This window comes from Camelus ferus, chromosome 1 (genome assembly GCF_009834535.1).
Source record: "Camelus ferus isolate YT-003-E chromosome 1, BCGSAC_Cfer_1.0, whole genome shotgun sequence".
NCBI lineage: Eukaryota > Metazoa > Chordata > Mammalia > Artiodactyla > Camelidae > Camelus > Camelus ferus.
Genome location: NC_045696.1, coordinates 66,176,344 through 66,204,030, shown reverse-complemented (window position 1 = coordinate 66,204,030; position 27,687 = coordinate 66,176,344). Strand labels below are relative to the sequence as shown.

Below are 27,687 nucleotides of genomic sequence, written 5' to 3'. Positions count from 1 at the left end.
TAAATAAGATTCAACTCTAAGAGCAGAAGGAAAGTCAAGGAGGTGGTGGTGAGTAAAGCACGTGGAAGGAGACAAATGAACTTGGTAGAGGGCCTTTGTCAGAGAGTCTCAGAAATGGGGACGATGAAGGGCTTTGACAACCAGGAAGAAATCGTGCTGGATTACCAATAGAGAACAACAGAAGATTCTTGAGCAAAGGAGTTGAAAGCCATTGTAAAGCTTCTCACGATGACTAGGCAGACTGTCATCTAGAGTGGGAGAGGGTGTCTGAGAGTTCTTGTGGAGATCTGGAGAAACGGGAGTTTGTGAAAGGGACTGATTCTTTTGAGATTGTTTGCTTCTGTAACGATTATTTCATTCATTCACGCATTCAGTATACATGTACTGAGCACCTCCTTTGCGCCCGGCGCTGTACTAGGCACACTGGGTGTACCCCAGGGAAAATAACAGATTCCGTCTCGCTGTCATGAACAGTTGTCTGTTCCCATGACTGTCACTTGTAGCGGAGCAGGAGTTCCGGACCACCGAGACCGAGTCTGTTTCTTCCTGTCGCGCTCTGGGCTCGGCACAAGGTCGGGGCGCAAATCCTGAGGCCTGAGTTGCTTCACGGCCTTGGTGCAGTGAGCTAAATACACAGAGCCGGGAAGAAAAGGCAAGGGTGGTAGCGATCTCAACTGTCAGCCCAGGATCCGGCAATGAGCGCAAGTGTGTACAGCCGGGGCGCATCTGCCCGGAGCGCCGGGCAGCGCGCCGAGCTGCCGGGTCCCGCGCTCTCCCTCCCTGCGCGCCCCAGCCGGCCCAGGCGGAGGCCGGGCGCCGAAGGGCCTAGCGCGGCCTCGGGGCGGCGGGCGGCGGGCCCGGCGCGGCTCCTCCTCGCCGCGGGCGGGGCTGCTCTCGGTGCCGCCCCGCGGCCTCGGCTCTGGGAAGCTCTGAGAGCGGGCGGCTGGCGAGAGCCGAGGCGGCGGGAGGAGCCGGACCCGCGTGGCGGCGGCCAATCGCGCCGCGCCGGGGGAGGAGCCCCAAAGGGGGAAAAAAGAAAGTGCGGCGGAAAGTAAGAGGCTCACTGCGGGAAGACTGGCCGGATCGGGGTCCCCGGAGCTCCGCTTTGGCCAGGCGCACCGAAAGAAGCAGTGCTGGGCGATCTGGCACCCATCCCCACTGCCTTCGCTGCGCCCGCGCTGCTTCCCAAGAAAGGTGAGTCTCTCACGGCGATGAGGGCTCGGGGGATCACCGATCTACAGAATCTCAGGGTGGAAAGATTCTTACAGATCGTCTCCTTCAACCCTGTTTTCCAGAAGGGCAAACTGAGGCACAGAGAGAGGCAGCGGCTGGGATAGATCAGCTAGTTTGTGCTGTGGCCAGGACTCGAACCCACTGTCCAGAGCCCCATCTTTGTAGGCATCTAAGTAACGCGGTCTTGGGATGGCTGCGCGTAGCTGTACCCCTCTCCCAGCTCTTTAAAGGATTTACCCTGCTAGACCCGCGCCTTGGTTTCTCCAGAGTGCTGCTGTGAACGGTGAGGATAGAAGGGGGCAGTGTGTCCCAGCGTGCCCACTGGGTATCACGTCCATTCCGGCCTGGACCTGTGGCAGCCTGGGTACAGACTGCTTGCAGCTTCTCTCTCTCTTCCCCTGACCTGTTTTCTCAGAAAGATGCCCCGCCGAGGGTGTCCATCAGACTCTTGGTGGAGTCGCTGGAGAGGTGAGGGACGCGTGGGCGCCAGTCATCTCGTGCGGTACAGTGATCTTTCTAGCCCCGGAGAAGCAATCCAGTCTATCTCCCGCAGGTCTGCCAGCCCTGGCGGTCCTGTGGGAGACAGGATGCTTCTCATACAGGACTGGGTGACCTCCCGCAGCCATAGCTCCTCTCGCTTCTAAGTCCTGGGAGAGAACAAGGAAGCTGAGTTAAAGAGAAAAATCACAAACATAAAAGCAAACTTCTGTCGTTTCCTTTAAGAGCCAGTCCCCAGCCTTCCTTGCCTCCACCCCCTAGTTGTGAAATTGTGAAACTGGGCGCTGCTCCGCAGAGCTCAGGTTAGCTCCCGGCTGAGGAGGAGGATTTACCTGGCTTTGACTCCAGCTCTTCTGCACATTATCTATGTGAACTTGGGCAAGTTATCCAATTTTTCTGATACTCCGGTGTTTTTTTTTTTTTTTTTCTCCCCAGCAGTACAATGGAGATTCTAATGGTCACAAGTCCTTAAGGCACTTGGGAGGATGAAATGGGTAACAAATAACACGGTTAGCACATTGCCTGTTCTGACACATGGCCAGTTTGACACTGATGACAACAATTGTAAACATTACTACGCAGTAACCCTGGAGACAGTGGGTTCTTAGAAGGCTGGTTTTTCAGATAGAGTGACTTTTTTTTTTAAATCTGAATGTTGTGGTGTTTCCTTCTTTGGAGTTTGCATAGCTCTTTTATAGTGTTTTCTGAATGCCCTCTACATGTGACTTTGATCATAGATGCTTGACTTGGAATATAAAATGTTTCTCAGTGATGCTAGTCCCTGACAAGCCTCAGGAAGCCTCAGGTCTGTGAAACTTTGATCTGAGGCATCCTTTGTTGGCAAAAAGGGTCTTGAGTTTGATGAGCGGTAGGTAGTAAGGCAGGAGGAGAAGTTGGAAGTTCCATCTATGTTGCAGACTGTTCGAAGCCTTTTATTCCTGCTGTCTCAGTTTAGATAAGCAGATTTATATTTTTCAGCTAGTATAGGAAAACAATAAGATCCCCATGTATTTTTTTGGTTTATACAGTGATGCTGCTAAATTCAGTCCCTTCTGGATACAAACTTACCTTTTTTAAACATAAATATTCACATGTGGCCACACTAGTCTTCTTTTATTATTGGTATTATTGGTATTTTAAAATGCACTAGTGTCCCTTATATTCCTCCATCCAGCTTGTAACAATTGATTTTATTCTGATTGACTTCATACAATTATTTATTATTATCTCCTGGCTATGCCATAAGTCCCTGAACTGAGCATCCAGTATTTATAGTTAGCTGCCTGCTTCACAGTCCATCCCATATGCCTGTGATGCTGATGTATGCAGGACGGAGGTGTGATACATCTTGAGGAAAGGGAGGTGTTCGGTGGTACCCTCTTAGGTCCCTCCCGCACCAGGCATTTGCAGAGGATGGGATCATTTGCTTCCGTCAGCCTGTTCCATGTGCATGCATTGTGATGAGCTGGCCAGGATACATCTGAACGCATGCCTGAGAGACTGTGGGGAAAAGGAAATTGTTCAAAATAAGGTCGGAACAAGGGAATGGGAAAATGAAAGCTAATTCCTTTTAGTTCTGGTTCTTTAAGGAAAGACTATTCAGTTATACCTTTCTTCCTTATTGAGATTATATATTACATATATAGAGAGAGAAAGAGTGAGAGAGAACTTTAAAATGTCCACAGTGTATTTAATACATATTATTTTCCTTGTTACCTGCAATAGCCTTGAAAGAAGGACATGGTGGGCATATTAATAGTGGAAGGATAATATAATGATATGATGAAGTATGGAAAAAAATTATTTTGTGGTCAAATTCAAATTCCAGCTCTGTTTCCTACATAGACGGGTAATAGTAAGCAATTTATTTCACCACTTAGAGTTTCCATTTGATCCAATTCTAAAGTGAAAAAGATACTTACCCTGAGGATTCATGTGAGGATTAAGTTAAGTGGAATAATGTAAAATGCATGTAGTGAGTAGGTTGATAGCTCTTCCTTAGCTAATCTCAGTTTATTGAGAAGAAAATTGAATGAGAGTCAGAGAAATGAGAGGGTGCCAAGGGTCACGTGGTTAGTAAGTTTCACCCTTGGGAATATGGTTCACACATTTTGACTTCTAGTTAAGGGCTTTTCCCATCACACTCGGTCATCTCTCCAATGAGATCTTTAACAATGTACTTCAGTTGTTAGGCTGATTTTATCTGTTTGGTGATTGCAGGGTATCCTTTCTGTCCCAAAGAGGGTATTTCTTTGGTAGCAAACTATGCTCTGTAGAGTTCAGTGGGGCCAGCCCTCAGGGGAGGTAGTTTCAAAGCAGTGATCTCCCAGGGCAGCCTTCCCACTCTCCTGCATTTGAGGTAATGCACCTTCAATTCCTAGGAGGAGGCGTATGATGAAGACTATAAAGTTCAGAATTATGTCATATTTTTCTTCCTGTTCTGAGTGGTTCCCTTCCCTCTGCCATCCTCATGCTAATACTCAGGGTATTAAGATGATTGAGGAATAAATGTCATGAGTGACCACAGTATTTTTCTCTTCTTTTACCAATTCCGAGGGTAAAGGATGGAATATCGAGAGCAGTATGCAGATACAGCATTTGCAGAAAAGACCACTGCTCACTGGCAAGGCTGACCACTGGTCTGGAGTTTCAGTCCTCTCTGTGGAAACCGGTGGCTGCAGGCTTATGTAGGAAAATGAACAGATCTGTTTCCAGCCCAGGCAATGGGGCCATTTATCTGTTGAGGCTCCCCACAAGCCATCAGATTTCTCTGCTTCGCAGCAAGCAGACAGGCTGGCAGATACAGTTTGGGGAGAAACATTTTGCTCCTTGCTTTTGGCACTTGAAAGCATATGTTTGCTTTTGCCAAAAAGTAGGCAGTCAGCATCACCTTACCTGGCGCAGTTAGAAAAGCAGAATGTAGCTGGAGAAAATCAGAGGGAGAGGTAGGAAAAAAAAAAAGGTTACCTCCAACATACACACAGTTTCATTTGTTGCTCAACCTTGTCAGGCTTTTGCTGGTGACACAGATGTAGGATCTGGTGAGTCACTTGTGCCTTGCCCATGAAATATGAAAGAGAGCCACCTACCGTGATCTTCGCCCATTTTGGAAATTGTTCTATGGGAGAAATAAAAACCCCAAAGAACAGGAAGGCTACAGAACATTTGGTATCTGATATTTTGGGGGATTAAATCAGGTTAGCTACTCATTTCCTTTTTTTTCTCTCTCCTTCTTTGAAAGTGAGAAGGCATGGTTTACCCTGCCGGGGTTGGAGGAGACCTTGTGGCCTAACTGTGTTCCGACTAGCTCTCACAGCTGTGACAGTGTGGAGTCTCAGCGTCTGGCGGTACCTGCAGGCAAGGTGTCACTCTGACATGGGCCTCAGTCTCCTTGACTGGGGAACAGGAACACTGGCACCTACCTAGAAGCTCCAGTCTCCTTCTCAGCCCCTTACTCATAGGAGGCATTTCAGAAACAGGAATTCTTTCTTCTGCCATCAGTTCTTTCGATTTATGAGTTTTGTTCAGTTGTAAAAATCAAAATTTAATAGTGACCCTTTTGCTGAACTCCATTGTGGCTCCTACTGAGTGCCTAGAGCATCTCGTTCAGTCCTTGCAGTCATCCTGGTTTGTTTTTTTTTTGAGGCAACTGAGTCTCAGCGAGGTTGAATAGCAGGACCTTGTCACGTAGCACAAAGCAAGTACTGATGCTGGGATGCCTTTCTGCCTGTCATTTCAGAGCTAGGAGGGACCTGACCTTGTGCAGGTCCTGCCGATCTGATTCTGGCATCACCCTGCCTTGTCAGTGGAGAGTCTCTCTGCTTTGGGGCCTGAATGTGAAGGGGCTTCTCTAGTTGATCTCGAAGCTTCCTCCACTACAATACATTGTTATTTTTGTTTAAGATTCCTTTCAACTCTGAAATCCCATCACCACATCTCTTTGTAAAAGTCAAGGCTAAAAAGGGAAAGGAGAATAAAAAGAAAATACCCTGATTGTTTCATGCCAAGAAATCTATTTTCTGGTCAAACAGAGGAGGACGAGGGAAATCAGCATTCACTGGTGCATGTACTTCTGTCATTTCATTTAAGCATAAAAATAACTCTCAGATACATATTATTGCCTGCCTTTTACAGATGAAAGAACTGAGGCTCCAAGAGACTTAGAGAATTGCCCACAGTTATCCAATTAGTGAGAATTAGAATGAGTGTGTTCCTGAGCACAAAGTTGTTTGGTCTACTGGACCACGTTTAACTAGACACCACACTGTCAGACCTGAGGACGAGAATAACTAGATTCATGACTGTCCCCTCCCTGTATCCTCACACCACACCACCTCAGCTGCTTCTCCTTTCCCCCCTCTTACCCTCCCAAACCTGCTACTCAAATCCTTTCTTGATTCTTCCCAATCTTTGGGATCCCTTTAAATGCTTATAACATCTTTCTATCTCTATTGTGATTTTTAAATATATACATGTATGTATATCTTTTAAACTGTGGACCAGTAATTTGCCCCTTTGTGTTCTTGTGCAAGTCCCTAATTAGCGCCTAAACACCTGAGGGCACGGTGCCCTATACATAAGAGATGCAGACTCAAACAGATGAGGGATTCATGCTGTGCCAGGGACACCCAGCACTGGCTTTCCAGTTTTCTCATACTTTATCATATCATGAATTATCTCAGAGGCCATCACTACAGAATAATAAGGTAACTTGATAATTTTTTTTTTAACTTTGTAGTCACAAAATCAGACAAATGATAAGGAGTCACAGACTCTACGGAGGTTAGACATCACTGGCTCAATGATGGAAAAAGACAGTTTTATCCTAATAATACAGGGCAGTTTGCAGCAAACACACTGAAGGACGACACTGAAGTTCATGCTTACATATATTGACAGTACAGTTAATGTCAAGTGTCATAAATAAATTACCTGAAAGAAAATAGGAAGTTGCCAGGGAAGTGGGCAGCTGCTATGAGCTTCGATCTCAACTTCTAAAGGCGGTGAAGAATTCATACCAGGCTAGCTATTATTTAACATAATTGGACATAAGGACAGGTGACCTTTTATGTCTAGTTTATATCTAGGAGATGCCTGTGGTTTCTTCCTGTCTGGCACATAAGTTCATATGATTACACTATCTGCTTCTTTTCCCAATCAATGCTAAAGAAAGACAACAAAAAAGAGAGCCAGTCAGTTCTCTGATATCTGGAAATGTTCCTTTCATAGATAACGTGGCTCCTTAAGCCAGTTGTGGTTAGATGCCATGGTGACCTGAAGCTGTGGCTGTGTGACATCGTGGGCTTTAGCATCAGACCAACATCCCTGGGTTTGACATTGGACAAGTTACTTGGTCTATCTCTACTTTATTCCCATCATCTGTAAAAAGAGTATAATAAAACCCATGTCATCCGGCATTTGGTAGGTATCAGATGCCCATACATTTGTCACGAGTCTGGCACGTGGGGATTTTAACTCTCATTGTGAATAACAACTGCAGTGATATTCAACTGCATGCCCAAATCAATAGTGGATTAGAAAGCGGAAGACCTAGGTTCAAGGTAACAGTTTTTGTTTATGCAGAACTTGAAGCCCTCAAAAGGCTCGTTATAGTCTATATACACATGCACACAAGCATTTTTTCTTTCTTACAATAATCTGAAGTAATCACGGCAAATATTGTCAACAACATTTTACATCCTGAGTCTAAAAGGTGAGATATTTGCTAAGGCCACACAGCCAGCAAATAACGGAGCTGGGACTTGGAGCCTAGCTTTCTAACTCCAAGGTTATGCTTTTTTCCTTCAGTCATTCAGCCCAACAGCCCTGGTACTGGTTAGTGTCTTTTTTTCCTTCTCTAAAAGTCCTTTTTCTCACCTCTAGGAGGAGGAATTTGGACAAGGTACTCTCTAAGGCACAGTGTTCTATGAATCTGTGCCTGTCCAGATGCCACGTAAAACCAAGTAGATCTGGATTCTTCCTTCCACAGAGTCATCCACATGTCCTGGCACGTGGAGCATCATAAAACCCGGGTATCACGTAGCCTCCTGGCCTCAATGAGAATCACAAGTGAGCACTGCACTAGGAGTCAGATCTGTCAAGACACCTTCTGTGTCCTTAAGGATGTGGTTCGGACACATTCCCGCAACCTACACACTGTTCTCTCCCTTAGGATTCAGGTTTGGGGGTGGGAGGAGTTAACAGGCAGCTGAGTTAGGCACACTGACACTTATTGTTTGGGCAATGAAAAAAGAGCTTTTTTTTTTTTCTATAAAGCAAGCTCTGTATCCTCATTAATCACCATAATCTTCTACAGAGAAATAAAGGGATACAATATTTGGCTTTAATTTGGATTTGAGCATTATGAGTGCATATTTTCTACTTTCTTCTTTTGAGCTAATTTAGTGCCCGTGGAAGAAGCTTAGCTCTCACTGAAATAGGAGTTCTTTCAACCTAGAGAAACGATGGACACGAGAGTGGTAATACACACTAAATAGCACTTTTCTGGAAAATTAAACTTCAGTTTTCCAATTACAGTGTGAGACAATGGCAGGGGCTGGGGGCTGAATGGATAAAGTTGGTATGAAGTGAAAAGTGGGTTGGCTTTGGAGTCAGAGTTGGGTTTGAACCTTAAATGCGGCCTGCTTAGCCTGCCCAGACTTAGTTTCCTCATCTGTGAAATGGTCAGATGCACGCTCTGGCTGTCTCGTAGTTAGACGGATATGTACATCTTTATCTATGCCTATAGCGGTACATTTACTTATATTAGAGAGGTTAAAGTGAGGTTAAGTATAGGAAGTCCCTACACATAAGGGCCCACCAGAAAGGCCCTAAATAAATATTCAGTCCTCCCTCTTCATTCAGCGCTGCTGTTTACTCCATAACCTTGCCCCTTTGTTGAGACTCAGATAAAACTCAGATGGAGAGAGGGGGTACGTCAAATAGATGCTTTACCTGGTCTGAGAAAATCTTATTCTTATTTTTTATTGAAGTGTAGTCAATTGACAATGTTAGTTTCAGGTGTACAGCAAAGCAATTCAGTTCTGCACGTACATATGTATTTTTTTCAGTTTCTTTTTCATTATGGCCCATTACGAGAAGTTGAATAGAGTTCCCTGTGCTGTACAGTAAGTCCTTGCTGCTTATCCACTTTTCACATATAGTGATGTGTTTCCCCTTAGCAGTTGTCACCTTGTTAGCTTCCACAGACTATTTAATTAATAAGTTTAGCCTGTCTATTGTTTACTGTTTAGTTTGCCCCCACAAGAGTGTAAAATCCACAAGGGAAGGGACCTTGGTTTGGCTGACCGCTGCATTCCAGGTGCCTAAAATAATGTCCAGCAAATAACATCTGCCTGATTCTGAGTAAATGTTGAATAAATAAATGTATAGATGTTAGTATTATTTGTCCCCAAGGAGTAGAAAGAAATAGATGGAAATGAACAAAGAAATGAAGTCTATGTATATAACGTTGGAATACAAAATTGGTTTTATATATATGCACACACACACACACATATATACACGTATACACATACATTTTTAGAATATTGAAATACAAATTTATATGTAGGTATACGTGTGTGTGTATATACATATATTTAGAAGTTGTCCAAAATTGCCTTGGAAAGCAGAGGTGTTGAGGTTACTCATTTTATTTATTTATTTATTTATTTATTTATTTATTTATTTATTTATTTATGAAGTACCGTCAATTACGATGTGTCAGTTTCTGGTGCACAGCACAATGTCCCAGGCATGCATAGACATACATATATTTGTTTTCACATTTTTTTCATTAAAAGTTATTACAAGATATTGAACATAGTTCCCTGTGCTCTACAGCAGAAACTTTTTCTTAAATCTGTTTTTATATTTCTACATGAGGTTACTCATTTACATATGAGTAAACAGACGACAGACAAGTAAACAGAAGAAATACAAGTGACTTCAGGATAAGATGTAAGGGGCTGAGATGAAAACAATGACAACCACAGTGATGCTGGAGGGAAGTGGAGGAGGAGCAATTTTAAATAGGGGGTTCGGGGTGGCGCCTCTGAGAAGGTGATGTCTGAGCTAAGAAAAAAGCCTGAGAAGGAGCCAGGATCGATCTGCTCCTGGCTGAGGTGACAGGGGCCATGTCAGGGGGAGAGAAGGTCTGGAAATAAGGTGCTGAGATAAGCAGGGGCTAGATCAGACCGGCCTTACAAGCCAAGGTAAGGAGCTGGGACTTTATACAAAATGCAGCAGGAAGTCACTGAAAGGACTGACGTAGGATGGTGACCAGGTCTGACATATTTGGAACCTTGAACAGACAGTGAAGGAAATGGAGGAATTTATTTATAAGATGAAGGGGTAAACTGTTCTGACCTCATGTAGGCACCTGAGAGCAGATAAGGAGACAGTTTGGTTTCACTGATGCGCCACTCGTAGCCTTCCTTTCCCATTAGCTTATCCTACAAAACAAAACAAAACAGGTTGAACAGGCAAACCCAGATTCCTTTTCTTTTTCTCCAACAATATCATTCTTTTTTCCAGATGCACTAAGTAACGGATGGAAACGTATGCGCTGTTGTTCAGTTCAATTCAGCTGGAAAATTTACAGTTGTTGTGTAGGTGTTTTATGTAATCTGCCCCCCAAAACGTTGGATCTAGAGCTATTTCCTTACAAGATTTTAGGTACTAGTTTCTGAAATATGCTGTCCTGAAGAGTGAGCATGTGAAAGGCAAATTTAATTCCAGATAAGATCAGTTTCTTCTTTTTGGCTCTACAAGTCTAAAGGGTCCCTAACTCTTCTCTCAAGGAGTAGAACTCCTCCCTGAAATCTCTACCAACACATGCAACGTGCAGTCTCATACGTGATCGAAATAATAGAAGCCTTACAAACAGTAGCTTATAGAAACCTCCGAATAGCTTTATAATCACCATGTTTCAGAGGAGAAAACCAAGACCAAGGTCGCAGAGTTAGTCAGCAGTAGAGTTACCGTTTGCGCTTGGGCGAGCTTCACCGCTATACCATTCTGCCCTTTGATTGTAAGAAGTGGCCCTGAATATTTTATGTGTCTCTCCTTGTCTGGCTTCATGGCGCCTCCTATGAAGGAATAGTTCAATAAGGGTACTGAATCAGTGAATGAATGGGTGACCTATTCTTTCAAATTGTAATAGTTCATAAGTAGATAGTGGTAACAATGTGGGTTTTAGGCTGAAACAACTTGGACAGGGTAATACTACTTAATACCTCTGGGATACGGTAAACTTACTTCACGTCTGTAAACCTGATCCTCCTTCGTGTTGTTGGCATAAGGGTATAGAATTGTTTTAGGATAAAATATGTAGGCACGGTGCCTACAACGTAATTAGTGCTCAGTCCATTTAAGCTGTTTTTATTATTTTTTGAACTAAAATAATCTCTCCAAACATGCTTCCACTTACACGTGCCCCAGTTTTCAGTTGTGCGAATTTTATTGACATCCTTTAAAAAATCAAAGCCAAAGATCCAATCATGTAATCAGCGATGTTAATTTTGCTCCAGGACCCATTCTGCTACCTTGCCCTCAGCAGACACTCCTGTAAGTAGAAGGGCCAGTCCTGGGGAAGGACATGGGGGCAAAGGTGCCGTAGGACTGCCCTGCTTCTCTCCTCCAAACGTCTGACATACCTGCAGGCAGCACTTCTGACCCTGTCCATCATTCTCCCCAGCCAGGCCTGGCTTGCTGAAAAAATTCTTTTGTATTCCAATGATGGCCCCAGAGCATTCTGGGTGACAAAGGAAAAATAGCAGAAGACTTAAATTTTGCCCCCCCCCATAACACTTAATGAGGCTAATTTGCAGAGCTTGCCGGAAGTTTAGGACCTCTTGCTAATCATAATCGCTAATATTGATTCAGTGCTCCTTGTGTGCCAGGATCTGTGCTGAGCGCTTTATTTTCATTATCTCATTTAATCCCTATTTCAAAACTATGTGAATTTTAAATTTGAGTTGTAAACCAGGGGGGAAAAAAAAAAAAAAAAAACAAACCTGCCACAGTTGCCTCCCTATGTGTGTTGGGGACTGTGATGATAGAAACAAATATTTCTTATGTGTGTTTTGTCACATTTTTCTTCCCAAGCAAATTGTGCATAGTTGTAACACCTTTAAGCGTCTCCAGGGACCTTCCCTGCTGTGAAGAGATGTTTGGCAGAGAAATCAGGCAAAGGTTGTGTGGGGAAGGCAAGTAGCTTCATTCTAGTTGACAGTTTATTTTACCCTGGAAGACTCTAGTAACAATGAACTCAGTCTTATTTTGTTTGTTGCATTTACTTGTTTCTTTGTGAGAAACCAATATTTAAAAGGTGTAATTTTTAATTTTTATTGTCCCACATCTCCCAAGTTTGATGATTTCCTTTGAGAAAAGGTACATACACATGTACAAACACACACACACACACACACACATGCACACGCCCAACTACAGTGCCTGAGTCATAGCTGACACTCACTGCATATTTGTTGAATAAATGTATGATAAAAAAAATTCTCTTTTTCTTTTTAAGAATGGGTGTCCCTTGGGATTTTTTTTTTTAATGGTGAAATTTCAATATGTAACTTTTTTTTTTAATATGTAACTTTCTTTAAGACTTTTGTTTTAAAATAATTTCAGGAGATTATTCTAAATTAGGTAGCATTACTTAAACTTGGTGATTCAGGACAGTTCATTAGAATGAACTGTAACTCCTTTAGAATTTATTAAGGTGAAATCATTTACCCATATACTCAGTGGCTCAGACTGGTATTTTAAATTTGTGTAATCTGATTTTCATAAATTTTTTGTCTTCTTTCTCTTTTCGTTGTTTGCTATTACTTCTAGCTTTCAGCATGTCTTGTTCGAGCAGTTTTTCTCTCTTGTCCCCTTGTAATTAGCTGTTTCTGCTTTATTATAGACCAGAGAGCCAGCTAACGGGTTTTATTAGAATCCAGATATATGGTAAGAATAAACAGCATTGGATTCAGACTGGAGAGGCTCTTTTCTAAGGGAAGAGAATGGAAGGGTAAAGTAACGATAGAAATAGTTTCCACGTAAGTGAGGCTACGCCACACACAGTCGCAGTTGGGTTTCCTTTACCTGTGTTATGAAAAACGGAGTGGTGGCGTGGCTAAGTCATTTACTCTTTTGGACACTAAGCATTTTCAGAGAATCTTCTGTAGGCAAGACACTGGTGAGACTGGGAAATTAAAATGCAGTCACACAAACCCAGCCCCTGAAGAATAAAAATGTCTAGATCGTTATGAAAGATGAGATGCACAGGGGTTTGTAAGACAACTTGTATGATATTCGGATTAGTCTAAGAGCATGTAACATAACTTTCAGATACGTGGTAAAATATTTTGGTGTTTCAAGGGAAGAGGCAACTGTGTCACTCCGGAAGGGGTTTTTGAGGAAGTGGTGTTTGAAGTGAATCTTGAAGTGATGGACAGACAGATTTTGGACACAGAGAAATTGGTGGGGAGGAGAGGCGTATGAGTTAGGGTCCAACCAGGAGAACAGAAATGATATGGATGAATGATATAGAATATGGAATTTATCGTAGGCATTAGTCTTACAATTGTGGGTGAAGCTGGTCAGTTAAAGCCTCATAAGGGGACAGTTGGGAGATCAACAAAAAAAGTCACTGAGGACCCTGAGAAGGAACTGGTGAAGAAGTCTGTTACCTCTGCTCGTGGTGGGCAGGCAGGCAGGAAGATAAGCTGATTGTGAAGTGGAAGAGAACAATTTGCAACCCATGGGGACAAACTGCCACCCTTAACTAACTCTCACTGCATCTGACCCTGACCATGTGGGTGGGCTGCAGAAGGAGCTGGTGCTCTTAGCCACGGAGCTTCATGCCTGCCTGGCCTCGGACATGGAGAAGTTGAAGGAGAAGATCTGGCAGGAGCTGAAGGAGCAGAAGGCCTGGCTGCTGCCCCCACCTCAGAGGTGAGCCAGCAGATCAGCGTGCATGAGATGCAGTGGTACCCAGGTGCCTAGACAGACCCTCCCAAAGCGATCGCTACTGCTTCACTTCTCCCACCCAGACCTCATGCAGATTTCCCTGGGACCAACCCTAACTCGGAACCATTTGGAGAAGGGGATTCTGGAAACCATCATTCCAGTTGAACTAAGACAATACAGTTAAAAACCACAAGTGATATAACAGATAAAGGGGACAGGATGAAAACATAAATGAGGGGAGGAAAGGAGACGCCTTGCTTGGAGAGAGCCCACTTGGACCAGGAGATGGTGTATGAGCACCGGAGTCATTGAAGATCAGACTTTAAAGAGGTGAGCAGAGGCTGTATTTTGAGGACCTTACCTATCCTGTTGAGGAATTTTTTGCTTAATCCTGTAAGGCAAGGAGAAGCATTGAATGTTCTTGAATAAGGGAGGAACATTATTCAGATCTGTGTTTTAGACAGGTCTGGCAGTGGGTGTCAAGGCACTGTAGCGTAGAAAGGGAATAGGTGGGGCAATTAATGAGCATTCTATTATAATTGTCCAAGCAAGAACATCTGAATTCCCAGAGCTCTCTTCTGCTCTCACCGAGGGAGGTGACTCAGAGTCATCACAAGAGGTTGCTCAGGACCATCCTGGGAATTAAAAAATGTTGGTGTACATTGCAAGGCAAAGTGATTCAACCTATGGCTAATGTTGTCAACTAATATCCTTATAGCATGCCTAGATCACTGTTCTTTAAAATCCCCTGATGCTTCTGCCTTTGGTATGTGAAGAGCACGAGAAACTGCGTATGTAATTGGAGCACTGACTGAGATGAAATTGGCATCGGCAACCACATCAGTATCGTCTTAAGAGGAAGATCTTTTAAAAATAAATATTACTTATTTTGCTTAGTAAAATAATGCTTTTTGGTTTTACTTGGTGGTAATAGGAGTATTCCCATGTGTCAGTTCAATGCCTATCAGTCTGCAAATTACAAGTCCATTATCTCATTTGATTTGACAACAACTCTGCAAGGTCAGTTTGGTCTGAATTAGTGTAAGTGAGAAAACTGAAGCTGGGCGGTTGTGACAACCATCAAGGGCCCACTTCGCCCTCGATGATTCAAGAGCTCTCGCTGCAGATTCATGGATTCGGTGCACGCTTTTCATTTCACTCTGTGCACCACTGCCTTCTTGGGACACGTCTCCGGTTCTGCTGTGTCTATGTTCTAAATCTGTCCATAGCTTTTGGACTTCGTTACCTTTAAGGTCTGTTTCCACCCAGAAGGCAGGCTTCTGGTAACCCAGGTGTTACAGCTCCAGCTGTCTGATTCCTCACCCTCTTGCAGGATTTTAACTGCCTTCCATCGGAGCACAGAACACTAAACACAGGATAAAGAGGAAAGCCTTCTGTCCAAGAGCACACATGAGCAGGTACCTTAACATCCCTGGGAGATCCACACATCTTTGAATAAGGCATTCCATTAAGTCTCCCCTGACAGCACTTCCTAAGCACATACTCCTGAATGTTTAAAAATCCTAACTCCTGGCTTTCTACTTGTCAAAACACAGCAGAACTCACTTGCTTGTCTCGACTTATTGAAAACACACACTTACACCCAGTGCTGTATCACTGAGGCATCAACAGTGAACAGCAAGTGAATGCAAAACTTAGAACCTCCACTCAGTGCACCCCTGCAGTGGTTTTTCCTCCCAGAAGAAGCCCTCCGGCATATCCCGTTAGGATGACAACCTCAGGTCCTGTACGTTGGGGAGTCGAGGATTGTTGCTGTTATTAACGCAGCTCCCTGAGACATGGCTCAGGGGGGCAGGAGGAGGCATATAGAAATCAAGGTTTCCTAGCTGCCGTTAAAAGGAGTACTTGTAATGGTTCTCTGAGAATCCTGCATCGTGGGGTCTAAGAATAAACCGCTGGCTTTGCAAATAGGCTAGGAAAGGATGTTCTGGTTTAGAGTCTGCCAAACCTGTCTCCACCTGGCTTTCCAAGTTCCAGTACAGTGTACTTTCTTCTGTAACATGCGGCTTCTCCTGCTTTGCTTCTTCCACGTGAGAACTGCCCTAATTTCTTTCTACCAAACATGTGGGTTTTCTGCTTCCTGAATTTGCTACAGTATTTAAGGGGAAGTTTGGGAGAACTGAAAGCTAGTCTTCTAGCAATAAACAAATAATAGCTAAGAAATTGAAGTTCTTACTATGGGCTAGGTGTCATAAAGTTCTCTCGCACGATCCTCAGACCTCATTCCTTGAGGTGTTTCCCTCACCCTGTTCACCAACTTGGAAACCGAGACTCAGCGCGGTTAAGAAGCTTGCACAGCTACAGAGGATTCGCTTCCAGGCCTGTGTGACGCAAAGCCCGTGCTGAAACCCTGTGCTTTGCTTCAGTGTGCTGCGGGGTACCATCTGTCCCAAGGCCCCATCCCCCTGCTTACACACGTATGAGCATCTTGTAAACAATGCTCTGCTCTGCCTGATGGCTCCCTAGAAACCTAGCTTGGGTGAGCTAGCTCACTGGTCACTTATGGCTTCCTACTCTCCTTTTTCAGTCTAGGAGGCTTAAGGCTTAAGGCCCAGACAGCAGAGGAGGTGCCATAACCAACTGATGTCAGTTCTTCCTGTTTTAATGGCATTTTCATTTCCTCAGTATGCTTTGGGGTTTGGAGAGGCAGGATAGGGGACCAGGCACCTTCCAAACACCCTAGTCTCCTGTTTTTGACAGTGAGCTCTAGGGAGACATGGAAATGATGCGTTTAAATACTGGAACCACTGGGTTAAACGTCCAGAGGTGTCTGTAGAAGAGACGTGGCTCCAGAGACCTCAACCAGGACAAGTAGGTAGAAATTCCAGGGGATCCAAATCCTACTTGACATAATGAGATACTTGTTACACTTCAGTCATATGGAAACTAAACTGATAGTGATGTCACCATTCCTAGAGATATTTAGAGAGCCTCCTACCCCCATCCACTTGGCAAGGATGTTCCAGAGAGAAGTGAGTATCGGAAAAAAGAAGTTTGAATAAAAATGACATTTGAGGGCCTTTCCGGCCTCGAGGTTCTGTCTTGAATTCACTGAAGAAACTATATCTCGGGAATAAAGGTTTCCCCTTGTTATAATTGACACCAACTAGTGATACCGCCTCCTCCCTCCCCACTGTGCTTCCCCCATCTGAACAACTACTCGATTTAAGAAGGGGACTCAGGATGAGGAAGGATGTGGTTTCTTCCCACTTGGCAGCACTCCGGGTCAGAATGGAAGACTTGTATCTGGGCCTGGCACGGATCCGTCGGGCCCTCTCACCAGCCCGGTCGTGTCTGTGACCAGAGCACGTGGGAGGTGCACATCCGTGTAGAAAAACCTCCCTCTGGCTGCCAGCTCTGGATTTTTTTTTTTTTTTTTTTTTAATTACTAATGAATGGAGTCTTGCCCAGGGCAGACCTCTTGGAGGAATGAAGACACGCCCTGAAACAAGCCCGGGTCAGACCAGACTCGCATCCCCTGCAAAATACTCCCTCTGCACTTGGCAGCATGTGAGGAGTGTCTTTGAGAGCAGTCTCTTCTCACCCGATCAAAGGAGAGCCGCTCGCAAGACAGGATGTCAAGAGGGCAAAGCTCCTTTTTTTTCTTCTTTTTTTTTCTTTCCCTGTTTTTTTTTTTAATTGGCTTACTACTAATCTGAAAGCTGTGCTGTTCAAGAATGATAATCCTTTGATGTGATGTCAGAATTGAGACATTTCCTCGGTTCTTGAAGGAAGGAGTGCTAAAATGATAGAAAATGTCCAGCAATTGATTAACAGCTTTGGTTTCAAAGAGTAAGCGTTACCCAAACTGGCGGTACTGCATGTAAGAACAGACAATGCCTTTGAATGAGATACGGTGATCTTTCCCCGCAGGACTGACCAAGACTTTACCCATCTCCAACTCAGTTCATTTGTTTGTTTGTTTGTTTGTTTGTTTGTGTGTTTGTTTAAATGAAATGGTATAACCAAGTATGCTTTGCTCAAATCTGTCGCGTTTGGGTAGTTCAACCTGGGAAGTCCTATTCCTTACAGGGACACTTCAGGAACTCACAGCTGCCGCGTGTCAGGTCAGCCCCACTGTCCCCAGAAATCAACATGTTTAAATTGTCATAGCTTCAAGGCTTCCTTTAGGGGTCTGGTCCAACATGGCCCGGGGGTACTTTGGCCAAGATTTCACGTACCCGCCATTCATCTTCACGAAGTCCTGGGAAGAGAACAGCGGCTTTGGCTGTCCTGGCAGCTGGCTCAGGGCTCCCGCGCCCAAGTAGCCGTCTTCCCTTGACTCAGGACCATTGCTTATTTAAACGTGGCTCTTTCCTGGGCTGTAAATTGCGTGTTATTTTTAGGGGACAGTTATATTTCTTAGTAGCTTTTCAGAGTTGGGAAGCAGCCTGGCTTCACCAGAGAAAAGCTTGACCTGGGAATCAAAAGCCCCCGTTTCACATTTTTGCCAGGAAGCCATTGACCTCGTGAATGTCACCTCTCCCTCCGAGGCTCCTGCTTTCTGAGCAGTATCCCAAATAACATTATTTGACTTCTGAGCCTTTGCTGATTTTCTAGAGGTCATCTTGATGAGAAGATAGATAAAGAGGGGAGAGAATTAAAAAAAAAAAAAACAGCCAAGTGGAGATTAAGTCTTAGGAAACTATGTCCTCTGTTTTAAATAGAGGAAGGCTTTGTTGCAACAAGATTTTCCTGCAAATATATGAAATTCTGTCTGTGTTGTATAATACAGGGTATTCGGATTTCCCCTATGTGTCTTATTTCTCTTTGCTAAGACCTGACTAGGAACATGAATCACAGCCATGAGGAAGTTTAGAAATTACCAAGTTTAATTCATTCATTTTACACGTAACAACCTTAAGGCCCTTATCCAGACTTACACAGAGCCTTGAACTCAGATCTCCTGCCTTCTTGGGCAACTCTCTTTCAAAAGCATTACCTATTCAGTTTATTTAGCAATGATGAGTCTTTAGAGGAAGAATCAGGCCAGATTCTCAAAGCTGATTGCCTCTAAACAATAGGTTGGTGACTAGAAGAACATACTAGCAAGATCTGATTTATGTGTATGCGTTATTTTCTCCATGATAAATGTTTTGGACGTAAGTGCCCTTTCGTGTAGCTATCTTTTTGGCCAACATATAACACCCTTCTTTCTCTTAGGTTGAGAAGGTCTCTTTTCCAAGGAAAACCATGCCTTATAACTCATTCCCAGTTCCCCGCCAGGGCCACTCACCTTCACAATTCTGATTACAGCATTTCCTAAGGTAAAACCTCAGCTCACTGAAAACACTCAGTTCTTTCAGGGATGTAGAGCGTTAGGAAAAGTTAAGATTTCAATTCCTTACAATTTTGTACTCATGGCGTAGCCACAAACACAGGAATAAGATTCAACCTGTCCTGGACTATGGCTCTGATTGTTTCCAACAACCAACTGACCTTGGATCAATCCTGTGCTTTTATTTTTCTGAGTGAGGAGGTTGGCCCAAGGCCTTCGGCAGGTCTTCTGTGATCAAGGATCTTGTAACTGGTTTAATAGTGTGTCTTCCTAAAGTGTATTCCATACCACACAGCTATCTTGTAGTGAGAATCCTGAGAAATTATACCTTTAATTAATAATGCAGAGCCATCACTGTGAGCATCAATTATTTTTTACTGTGCATAATGATGTCCCCAGGACCTACTAAAATATGTAGGACTCCAACACTACAGAGTCCCAGACCTCCAGATCACTGTTTTCTATTTTTCTTTTTGCTCTTTAGTTTTCTTGTTTGCTTTTAATAGCTCAGCTTTCCCACTGCCATCAGCATGCCTACTCATAAAAGCCTTGCCTTTCATCCCGATTTGCTACTCTCTGTGCTTTGGCATGAAGACTCAGATAACCAAGTTGCTAGAATGAGGAGCTGAGGGGTATACTATAAGCAAAGTTGATTAATTTTGTTTAGGTTGATGCAGAACTCACTCTGGTTGCTGCTTAGAGCACTGATTTTTGGCTACTGGGTATTTGCTTGATGATTGACACAGTCTAGTAGTTGCATTACCAACTGCTGAGGTGTAACTATATGCCTTTGATTCTGTGTGTTTTTTGTTTTCCTTCTCTTTTAAATGTTACACTTCTTAACCACTAGAATCACTTCAGATTTTACTGTGGTCTTCTCAGTTGATGCTATGGACCCTGTGGATTTTTAAATTAATACTAGAATCACTATAAGCCTAAGTGCAGTATGAAAAGAGCACATTTTCGAAAATAATCAAAATGTCATCAATAGGGAAATGGTTAAACACACTGGTATAGCTGGACAATGGAATTGTATTTAGCCATTAAAAGGAATGAAGTATAATTTTATGAACTGATCTGGAAAAATGTGCATGATATATCGTTAAATAAAAGAAGCAATTTGTAGACCAACACATGATTCAATTTTTATAAAAAAGAAAAAGAAAACAATTATACATGACAACATAGAAAAATCTGAATTAATAGTTACATTTGGTTTTGTTGGCAGTGGGGTTAATGAAGGCTGAAAAGAGAGGAGAAGGGGACATAATCTTTTTACTTCCTACCTAATATATTTTTTTAAAGGGGTATGATAGGATTGTAGGTAATCACCCTAGTGTTTTATTATGAAAATTTAACAGCATACAGCAAAGTTGAAAATGTGCTAAAGGAAACACCCATATAAGCACTGCCTAGATTCCACCCTTAGCATCGTATGCCTGCTTTATCACTTATCTATCCAGTGTTTGTACCTCTAGGTGATATTTATATTTTTCAGTATTTTCAGACTTATTTAAAGAATTCACCTGGAGCCTCCTGCTAAATGAAACTCATAGCTTATCCCAAAGAGCTAGAATGCCATATTCACAGATTTTGCTGGTTTGGACAGACACTGAAACAAACACTGATAGAGGATTTATTAGACCTCCTTACCTTAATTATCTTACACACCTTTTGTCTTCTTCGTTTATTATTAATGATGTTGGCAGAGGAGGCAATGAGCTTTTCCATTAGGGTCTGGCCACTTCCTTGAATTTCCTAGGCGTCCTTTGAGCTCCTCCATCCTCTGTTACCATGCGTTGACACTGTGCTGTGCCTTTCCACGTAGACAGCTGTGCAAACCCTGTACACTCTGATAGCCTCATTTGGCTCTCTTTTCCAATATATCACATTTTGAAATGTTTCTGGAAATTACCAGGTTTTGAGAATAAATGCAAATTATTTGTGATTCGCCTGAGCCACTGCTTGATTTTGTGGTTCTGAATGCCAGACCCTGTAAGAAGCTTGGGACAGACCATATTTTGTTTTGGTCCTACACAGATTCATTTGAAGAATGTTTTCAAATAAATTCAGCTGAGAATGGGCTGTGATTTGCAGAGAGGCAGTTATTTTAAAGAACAATAATGATTTGGGTACTTAGTTATAAATACAAAAATGTGGACTATGAATAACTCTGGACCAGACCTAATTTCTTGGATGTTTCATTCTGCATACTTTACTTTGACAGCTGCAATTTGCCTACCTTGTTGGTGAGCATATGTACTTCCCCCCCTGACAAAAAGGGAGTCACATTCATATAAGATCTCCATCATTTCTCTCTGGCTTGCCATTCTAGGCCCGTTTCCCATAATTCCTTGTCTGCTCCCCTGCAGATTACATTCTGGTCTTACCAGATTTATTTTGCATTTTTCTAAGTAGTTTATGCACTTTTCTGCTTTCACAACGTTACTCAACTTATTTTAATATTATTATTTTTGCAATTCCTTCTTATTTTTCCTTCCTTTCCTTCCTCTTTACTTACCCACTCTTCTCTGTGTGATCTCTCTGGTCCTCACCACCTACACAGACATACACAACTATTATCTCTGCATCTCTAACTGTTTAAATGCAGGGTCTTCTTTCTGAAGCTTCTCCACTCCTGTGGGCTAGAGGGAATCACTTCTAAACTTCACATTTCCATAGCCCTTTATTTACACTTTATCATTTAGGCTGTTGCTTCTCAGTTTATGATCTGTGAAGCAGCAGCTAGAGCAGCCTCTGGTGGTGGACTAGAAAGAGAATCTTGAGTCCTGTCCTAGACTGGATGAATGAGAATCTCCGTTTTACATAGATCTCCAGGTCATCCTGACACACTACTATTTAGGAAACAGCATCTTAGGACAGATAATCTAGCTTTGCCTTTCACTCGATTGCTTTTGGGTCATGGATCCTGATAGACCGTGTCTTGTGATCAGGGACTGTGTCTTTTCCTCTTTCATCTGCGGGGCACGGTGGATGGTTTTGCACTCAGTAGAGGCCTTTCAGTGTGTGTGGTTGAATAAAAGCCTATTCTTTCAATGAGGAGGTTATATGAGGGAAATACGTGGATGCAGGGTATTTTCATGATTCTTGTCAGCAAACTATCTTTCAGACTTTCTCATTCCTGTCATTGCTATGGCTAGGTTGGGTTTTACAGGCCCTGGTCCAAAGAGCTTATCCCATTATCAAATCTGTTTTCTCCTCCCACTTCTTTGAGAAGTGTCACAATGACTTGGGGCATTGGAGCTTGCAGAAGCTCATGTGAATTCACTGTCCAGGGGATTGCATTTAAGGCACAGAGAAACACTTTGTATACATATTTTATTAATAGAGTTGCATCTGTACAGCTGACATAATTGTATATTTGTTTCAAGAATTGGAAGGCTGATCACAAATCAGAGTAAGCTCCAGTATCAGATTTTGGTGCATCTGATCTCAGGAAAATGATGTTTTAGTTGATTATATTTGCTTTTTGAAAATTTGAAAAGGGAGAAGCTTTATAATTTTAAAGAGCTTTTTCTATCTTCTGTTGTAGATTCTTTTCAGATTCTTTCTCCCACCATCTCCATCTTTCATACTTTCCCTGGAGTTATTATTTTTATTATTGTCTGTTCCTTCTGTCATCTCTTCTGGTCACAATATGTTTGTTTTGTAGTTTTCCTAGTCATTCCACTCATCATTCCCATCCTCAAAACCTCTGAATTGTGTAACTCTGATGATGCCGCTGAACCTTCACAAAAATGCTGAGTGTAATTAATAAAATTACAATTAACATAAATGAATAAAATAAGTAAATAAAATAGAATAAGTAAATCAAATAAAACAATAAATATGCAAATAATAGCATAATTAAAATAAACATAATAAAATAAATACAAATAATTATAATAAAGTAAATATAGATAATATGACTATAAATTAAATAAAATAAAATTAAGTAAAAATCAAATAAATAAATAACCAAACAGTAGATTTTTTGACCTACGTAAGAATAAGCCCAGTGGATACTTGCTTTTTTTCTTGTTATTAAAAACACATCTTGAGTACATCATGCCTGTTAAATCCATTTCGTTTAGATTATAAAACTAAAATTGTTTGAATACTTCTTTTTACTTATATTCATTCAGTAATTTATTTAGGGGATATTTTCTAAGTCTGTTCTCTCCTTGTGGCATTGTAATGAATACAAAAATGAATTATAAAAGACAAAATAAAACCTGTTTTTCCTTCAAGACTTTAAAGTGCTCACAATAAATAAGAGATAAGAAATGTTTAGGAATAACCATAATACAACGTAGAAGAGGGTAAATACTAACAAATGCTTAACAAAATTGTCATAGAATTTTTGTTTAGAGAAATCCCGGAGGTACTGGATATGCAGAAAGAGCAGAAGGTTGATTAGACCATTGAGGGACTAGTCTCTATGAATTATGATTACTGTTATCCACATTCGTATTCTCATTCTGTCTCTCTCTTTTCTTTTTATCTCACTGTCTCCTTCCATCCCTCTCTTATTTCCTCCCCCTTCCTTAAGGCTTCTGTTTAACTTTCATCCTTTTTTTTCCTTCAATTTTTATCTTTGGTGGACCAGTATTTTCATGATGTCCATTATGAAGCTGACATCCTCAAAAGGCACAAAGTTCTTTTTTTAGAAGTCATTCTGTGACCTCCTTTCATGAGCCTGTCTACAGGGAAATTTCTACCTGTCTTGGATGTAGAATTAACCATTTATTTGTTTTCATAGATATCAATACTCACTTGTTATTTTAAAATTTCTTTTGCTTTTTCTTCCAGAAGTTCATTTGGCCCTTTCTTCTGGTTTTCCTGCCAGTTTGTAATAACAAAAATTAGTCTTTCTCATGTGTGTCTGCGCTTTAGGTTTCCCCCCTTATTTTAGTGAAAATTATACATTATGGGTTGTGAACGAAAAATACTGCAAACCATATCAGTAAGCTAAGAACGCTGAAACCATCAAGTCATCAACTGCCGTCACCCCCACCCCCCACCCGTGAAGACAAGCCTGCAGTCCGGCCTCTGCAGCCACTCACAATGGTGCACCCTGAGGGGACTCAGAATAATAGAGGACAAGATACTGGCCCTAGATAGCTAGGTGCTTGTCAAAGGAATGAATTCAATGAGCCCAAATGTTTGCTTCCTCCCATACATAGAAAAGCACTCAATTCTTTAACTTGAGATGCCTGGTTTTCTTTAGTTAATAAGTAATCTTTTAATGTTCCAACTACCTGGCTTTGTTGTAAAGCTCCTATATATCCTAGCTCCTCCCCTACCTCTTGGGAGCCGTCCCTCAGAGCCATCTGAGAGGCTGTCATCCTGGCTCAAGTCATCCCGCCAACTTTCAGGCTGCGCATTTATTTCAGTCAACAGGGTTTAGGAGGTGTTGGGGGAATATAGTTAAAAACAAAACCTCTCAAGGTAGAAATCCTCTTCACAAAGGTAAGAGAGAAGGAAAACACTTTTATTACTGAATAAGCATTAAAATAGAATGTGATGAGAATCACAGGCAATCCACCAAGAGGCTGCAAAAACAGAAAGAAATCTCAAGCGGTCCACTGCATACATGTTTTCAAGACAACGGTTAACTTGTTCTCAAGTAAGAGGACTTGGTAGCATCATTTCCAACATAGTTCATCCTGACATTACTTGGTAATGGAGGTGATCACCTGGGTTAGTAAATTGGCTTTAACCAAAAGGAAAACTTCTCATATCTTTCATTTTTAAAATTATGATTTATTGTAGTAAGAATACTTAACATAAGATGTACACTCTTGACGACAATTGACGCCTGCAGTGCAGCGTTGTTCGCTGTAGATGCGATATTGTACAGCAGATCTCCAGGGCTGATGCACCTCTTTCAACCAAAAAGCTTTATTCCCATTGATTACGAACTCCCATTTCCCCTTCCCCCAAGGCCATGACAACCGCTGTGCCACTCTGGTTCTATGAATTTCACTATTTTAGATAACTCATTTATGTGGAATCATGCAGTATTTGTCTTTCTATGACCAGATTCTTTCACTTAGCACAATGTCCTCCAAGTTCACCCACGTTGTCGCCTTTTGCAGAACTGCCTTCTTTTTTAAAGCTGAATGGGATTACATTGTATGTTTCTAAAACATTTTCTTTATCCATTCATCCGTAGATGGACATTTAGTTTTTTTCCACATCTTGGCTATTGTGAATAAGGCGACTTAAGGTATCCTGATTTCAAATGTATCTCAATTTTTTTTTTTTTTGGATCAATACCCAGAAGAGGGATTGCTGGGTCTGATGTGGAGTGGTTTTACGACTGAGCAAGGTTTCCACTGATGCTTCTGCTCTCTCACGACAAAGGGGAGGTAACACCCCTCCCTGTCTTGATGTTTGCATTTCAAAGAGATGCCTCCCCAGGCCTTTGAGAAAGAACTTCCTAGTAACAATTACTGGTTTTCTAAAGTGATGCTCTGACCAATAAAAGAAAAAAAAGGGAGAGAGAAGGAATTCATTCTCCTCCCTTCTGTTCAAAAAAGAGAAATAAAGCTTCTTATTTTTAATTTGTATTTGTTCTGAAATAGAGGCTAGGACATATTTTAGTATGTTAAGCTAATTCAGTTTAGAACGAAAGTGTTATTTTTTTCTGAGTTCGTGATCAACTAGAGATTCAGCTGAGGTTTGTCTTTAACCTTGCATAATAAATTATATACCTTCATAATGGAATCTGATTTGAAAATCCTTTAGCATTTAAAACATTTTTATTTCCTATTATGGTAAAATAGACATCAAATTTACCATTTTAACCATTTTGAAAGTGTAGAGTTCTGTGGCATTAAGTACATTCACATTGTTGTGCAGCCATCACCACCACCCCTCTCCTGAACTTTTTAATCTTCCTCAACAGAAATTGTACCCTTTAAACACTGACTCCCTATTCCTTCCTCTCCCAGCCCCTGGCAACCACCATCATTAGCATTTTAACCTACCTACTAAAAACTACCCGTGAAATTTCAATATCCTGCCTATAGGCGGTAAGTGGAGTTCTGTTTGCCCAGGATTGGAAACACAAAGGTGTTTCCTTGGGAAACCGACTGGGATAAACAACTTTAAAACCTTTGAATGCGGTGCCCTCATTTATACAAGTGATGCTACACTAATTACAAATAATCTAAATCTGTGCAGTTCCCAGAGAAGTCTCATTTGTGCCACTCCATTACTTTCAAAGCGATAAAAACTGCTTTCCCAGTGAACATATTTTTTGCTTATAATTCAGGGATTTTACTAATGTAGATTGACATTGTCCACGACCCTTGCTCCAGCGTATCTCTGTCCTTTTGAATGATCTTTTGGGTTATTTTGTGAAACGCAGCAAACTAAATATTGAACACATCCTTCATATGTTTAGTTTATCTCCTGCCATGGGCGTTGGGCGGGGGAGGGGGTTGATGTAAGAGTTGAAATAGACACTGCTGCAACCAGAGCATCTTATTTAAAACCGAGCACTGCTATTTGATTGCTGTGATATCTTGAGTAAGACACTTCACTTTTTTGCACCTAATTTCTTCATCTGTAAAACAAAAAAATTCTATTCCTTTCTGAATAAGGGTTGTGAATATCAAATAAAGTAAGAAAGACATGGAAAGAGCACTGTGTATACTGTCAGAGCATGAATTATTGCAGTTGAGTAAGGCACCTTGTATACAGTGAGGATTTGGAAAATATTTGTTGAATGAGTGAACGGATAGTGTTCTCAGAGTCAAATATCCTAGGGGTCGCTTCTCTCCACATGTACTCCTGGCTTGGCTTATAACCTCTTCACTTCCTGCTTTCTTCTGGTTCCTGACCACACTCCTCTCTCTTGACCCAAATCGTGCTTCAGGTGAAAAGTTCCAGAGTGCAGGGTTTGGGGAGTGATATGAAGTGGTCAAAGGAAAGTCTGCTACATCTTCCCATCAGCTCTTCCTTTCTAAGCCTAGATGCTGCCTTAGAGCATTTGAGGTGTTAGCAGTGGCAGGTAGAAATCCAGTCATTCACTGGAACATACACAGTCAGGAAAAAGGGAATTTTCTTGCTCAGCACCAGCACACTCAGGGGATTTCACTTTAGCCAAAAAAATAATGAGCTGCAGTAATGTTGAATCAGACACTATGAATCCAAATTAAACATTATTCTGGGGTTAGTCCCAGAAGCTCCCCTATGTGGATACGTGGACAGGAGTGAGGGTCTCTCTCATTGTCATCACACACAGGATACACACAAATGTGTGCGTTATAAGGCGTAACCGAGTCTTACACTAATGGGGCTGTTGACAATCCCAGGGTATTCTTGTAAATCGTACTGACAGATTTTAGTGAGGAGACATCTCCTTAAAGAGAGTCTGGAGACAGAAATGAATGTTGAGAGGCCAGAGGTGTGGAAAACAAATGAAAGCATCATCGTGTTTTCCTGGATTGAGAAACAGCCCGTAGGATCACTCCGTGCAGAAGACCACAATCCTTCAGCCCACGGTACGGAGCACTTCCGTGTGCCAGGCTTAGTGTGAGGCCCTGAGAGATAGACACTCCTCAGAGGTAGACTACTGTTCTCAAGGGTCTCAAGAGAAAAGGCATACACACTTAACTGTAGTGCAGGGTAAAGGACCACATTACTGCAACTAGAAGGCAAAGTTGTAGGGAGAA

At 42.1% G+C, this 27,687-nt stretch overlaps 1 protein-coding gene and 1 long non-coding RNA gene across 4 annotated transcripts in view; one reads left to right on the top strand and one right to left on the bottom strand.

Moving 5' to 3' along the window:
- The first annotated feature begins 846 nt into the window (after window positions 1-846).
- Window positions 847-27,687, top strand: part of IL1RAP (interleukin 1 receptor accessory protein) — a 121,427-nt gene continuing 94,586 nt past the window's right edge. Inside the window, exon 1 of one of the 3 annotated variants that reach the window (XM_032482139.1) lies at window positions 847-1,194. The gene's annotated coding sequence lies outside the window, so the exon portion shown is untranslated. The remainder of the gene's footprint in view (window positions 1,195-27,687) is intronic. The other 2 variants (XM_006188867.3, XM_014562725.2) reach the window with 2 other exon arrangements.
- Window positions 1,180-26,654, bottom strand: LOC116664298. Its single transcript, XR_004320737.1, has 3 exons — window positions 26,645-26,654; window positions 21,939-21,943; window positions 1,180-1,273 (listed from the first exon to the last, which is right to left on the bottom strand). It is a non-coding gene; the product is annotated as an uncharacterized LOC116664298 (long non-coding RNA).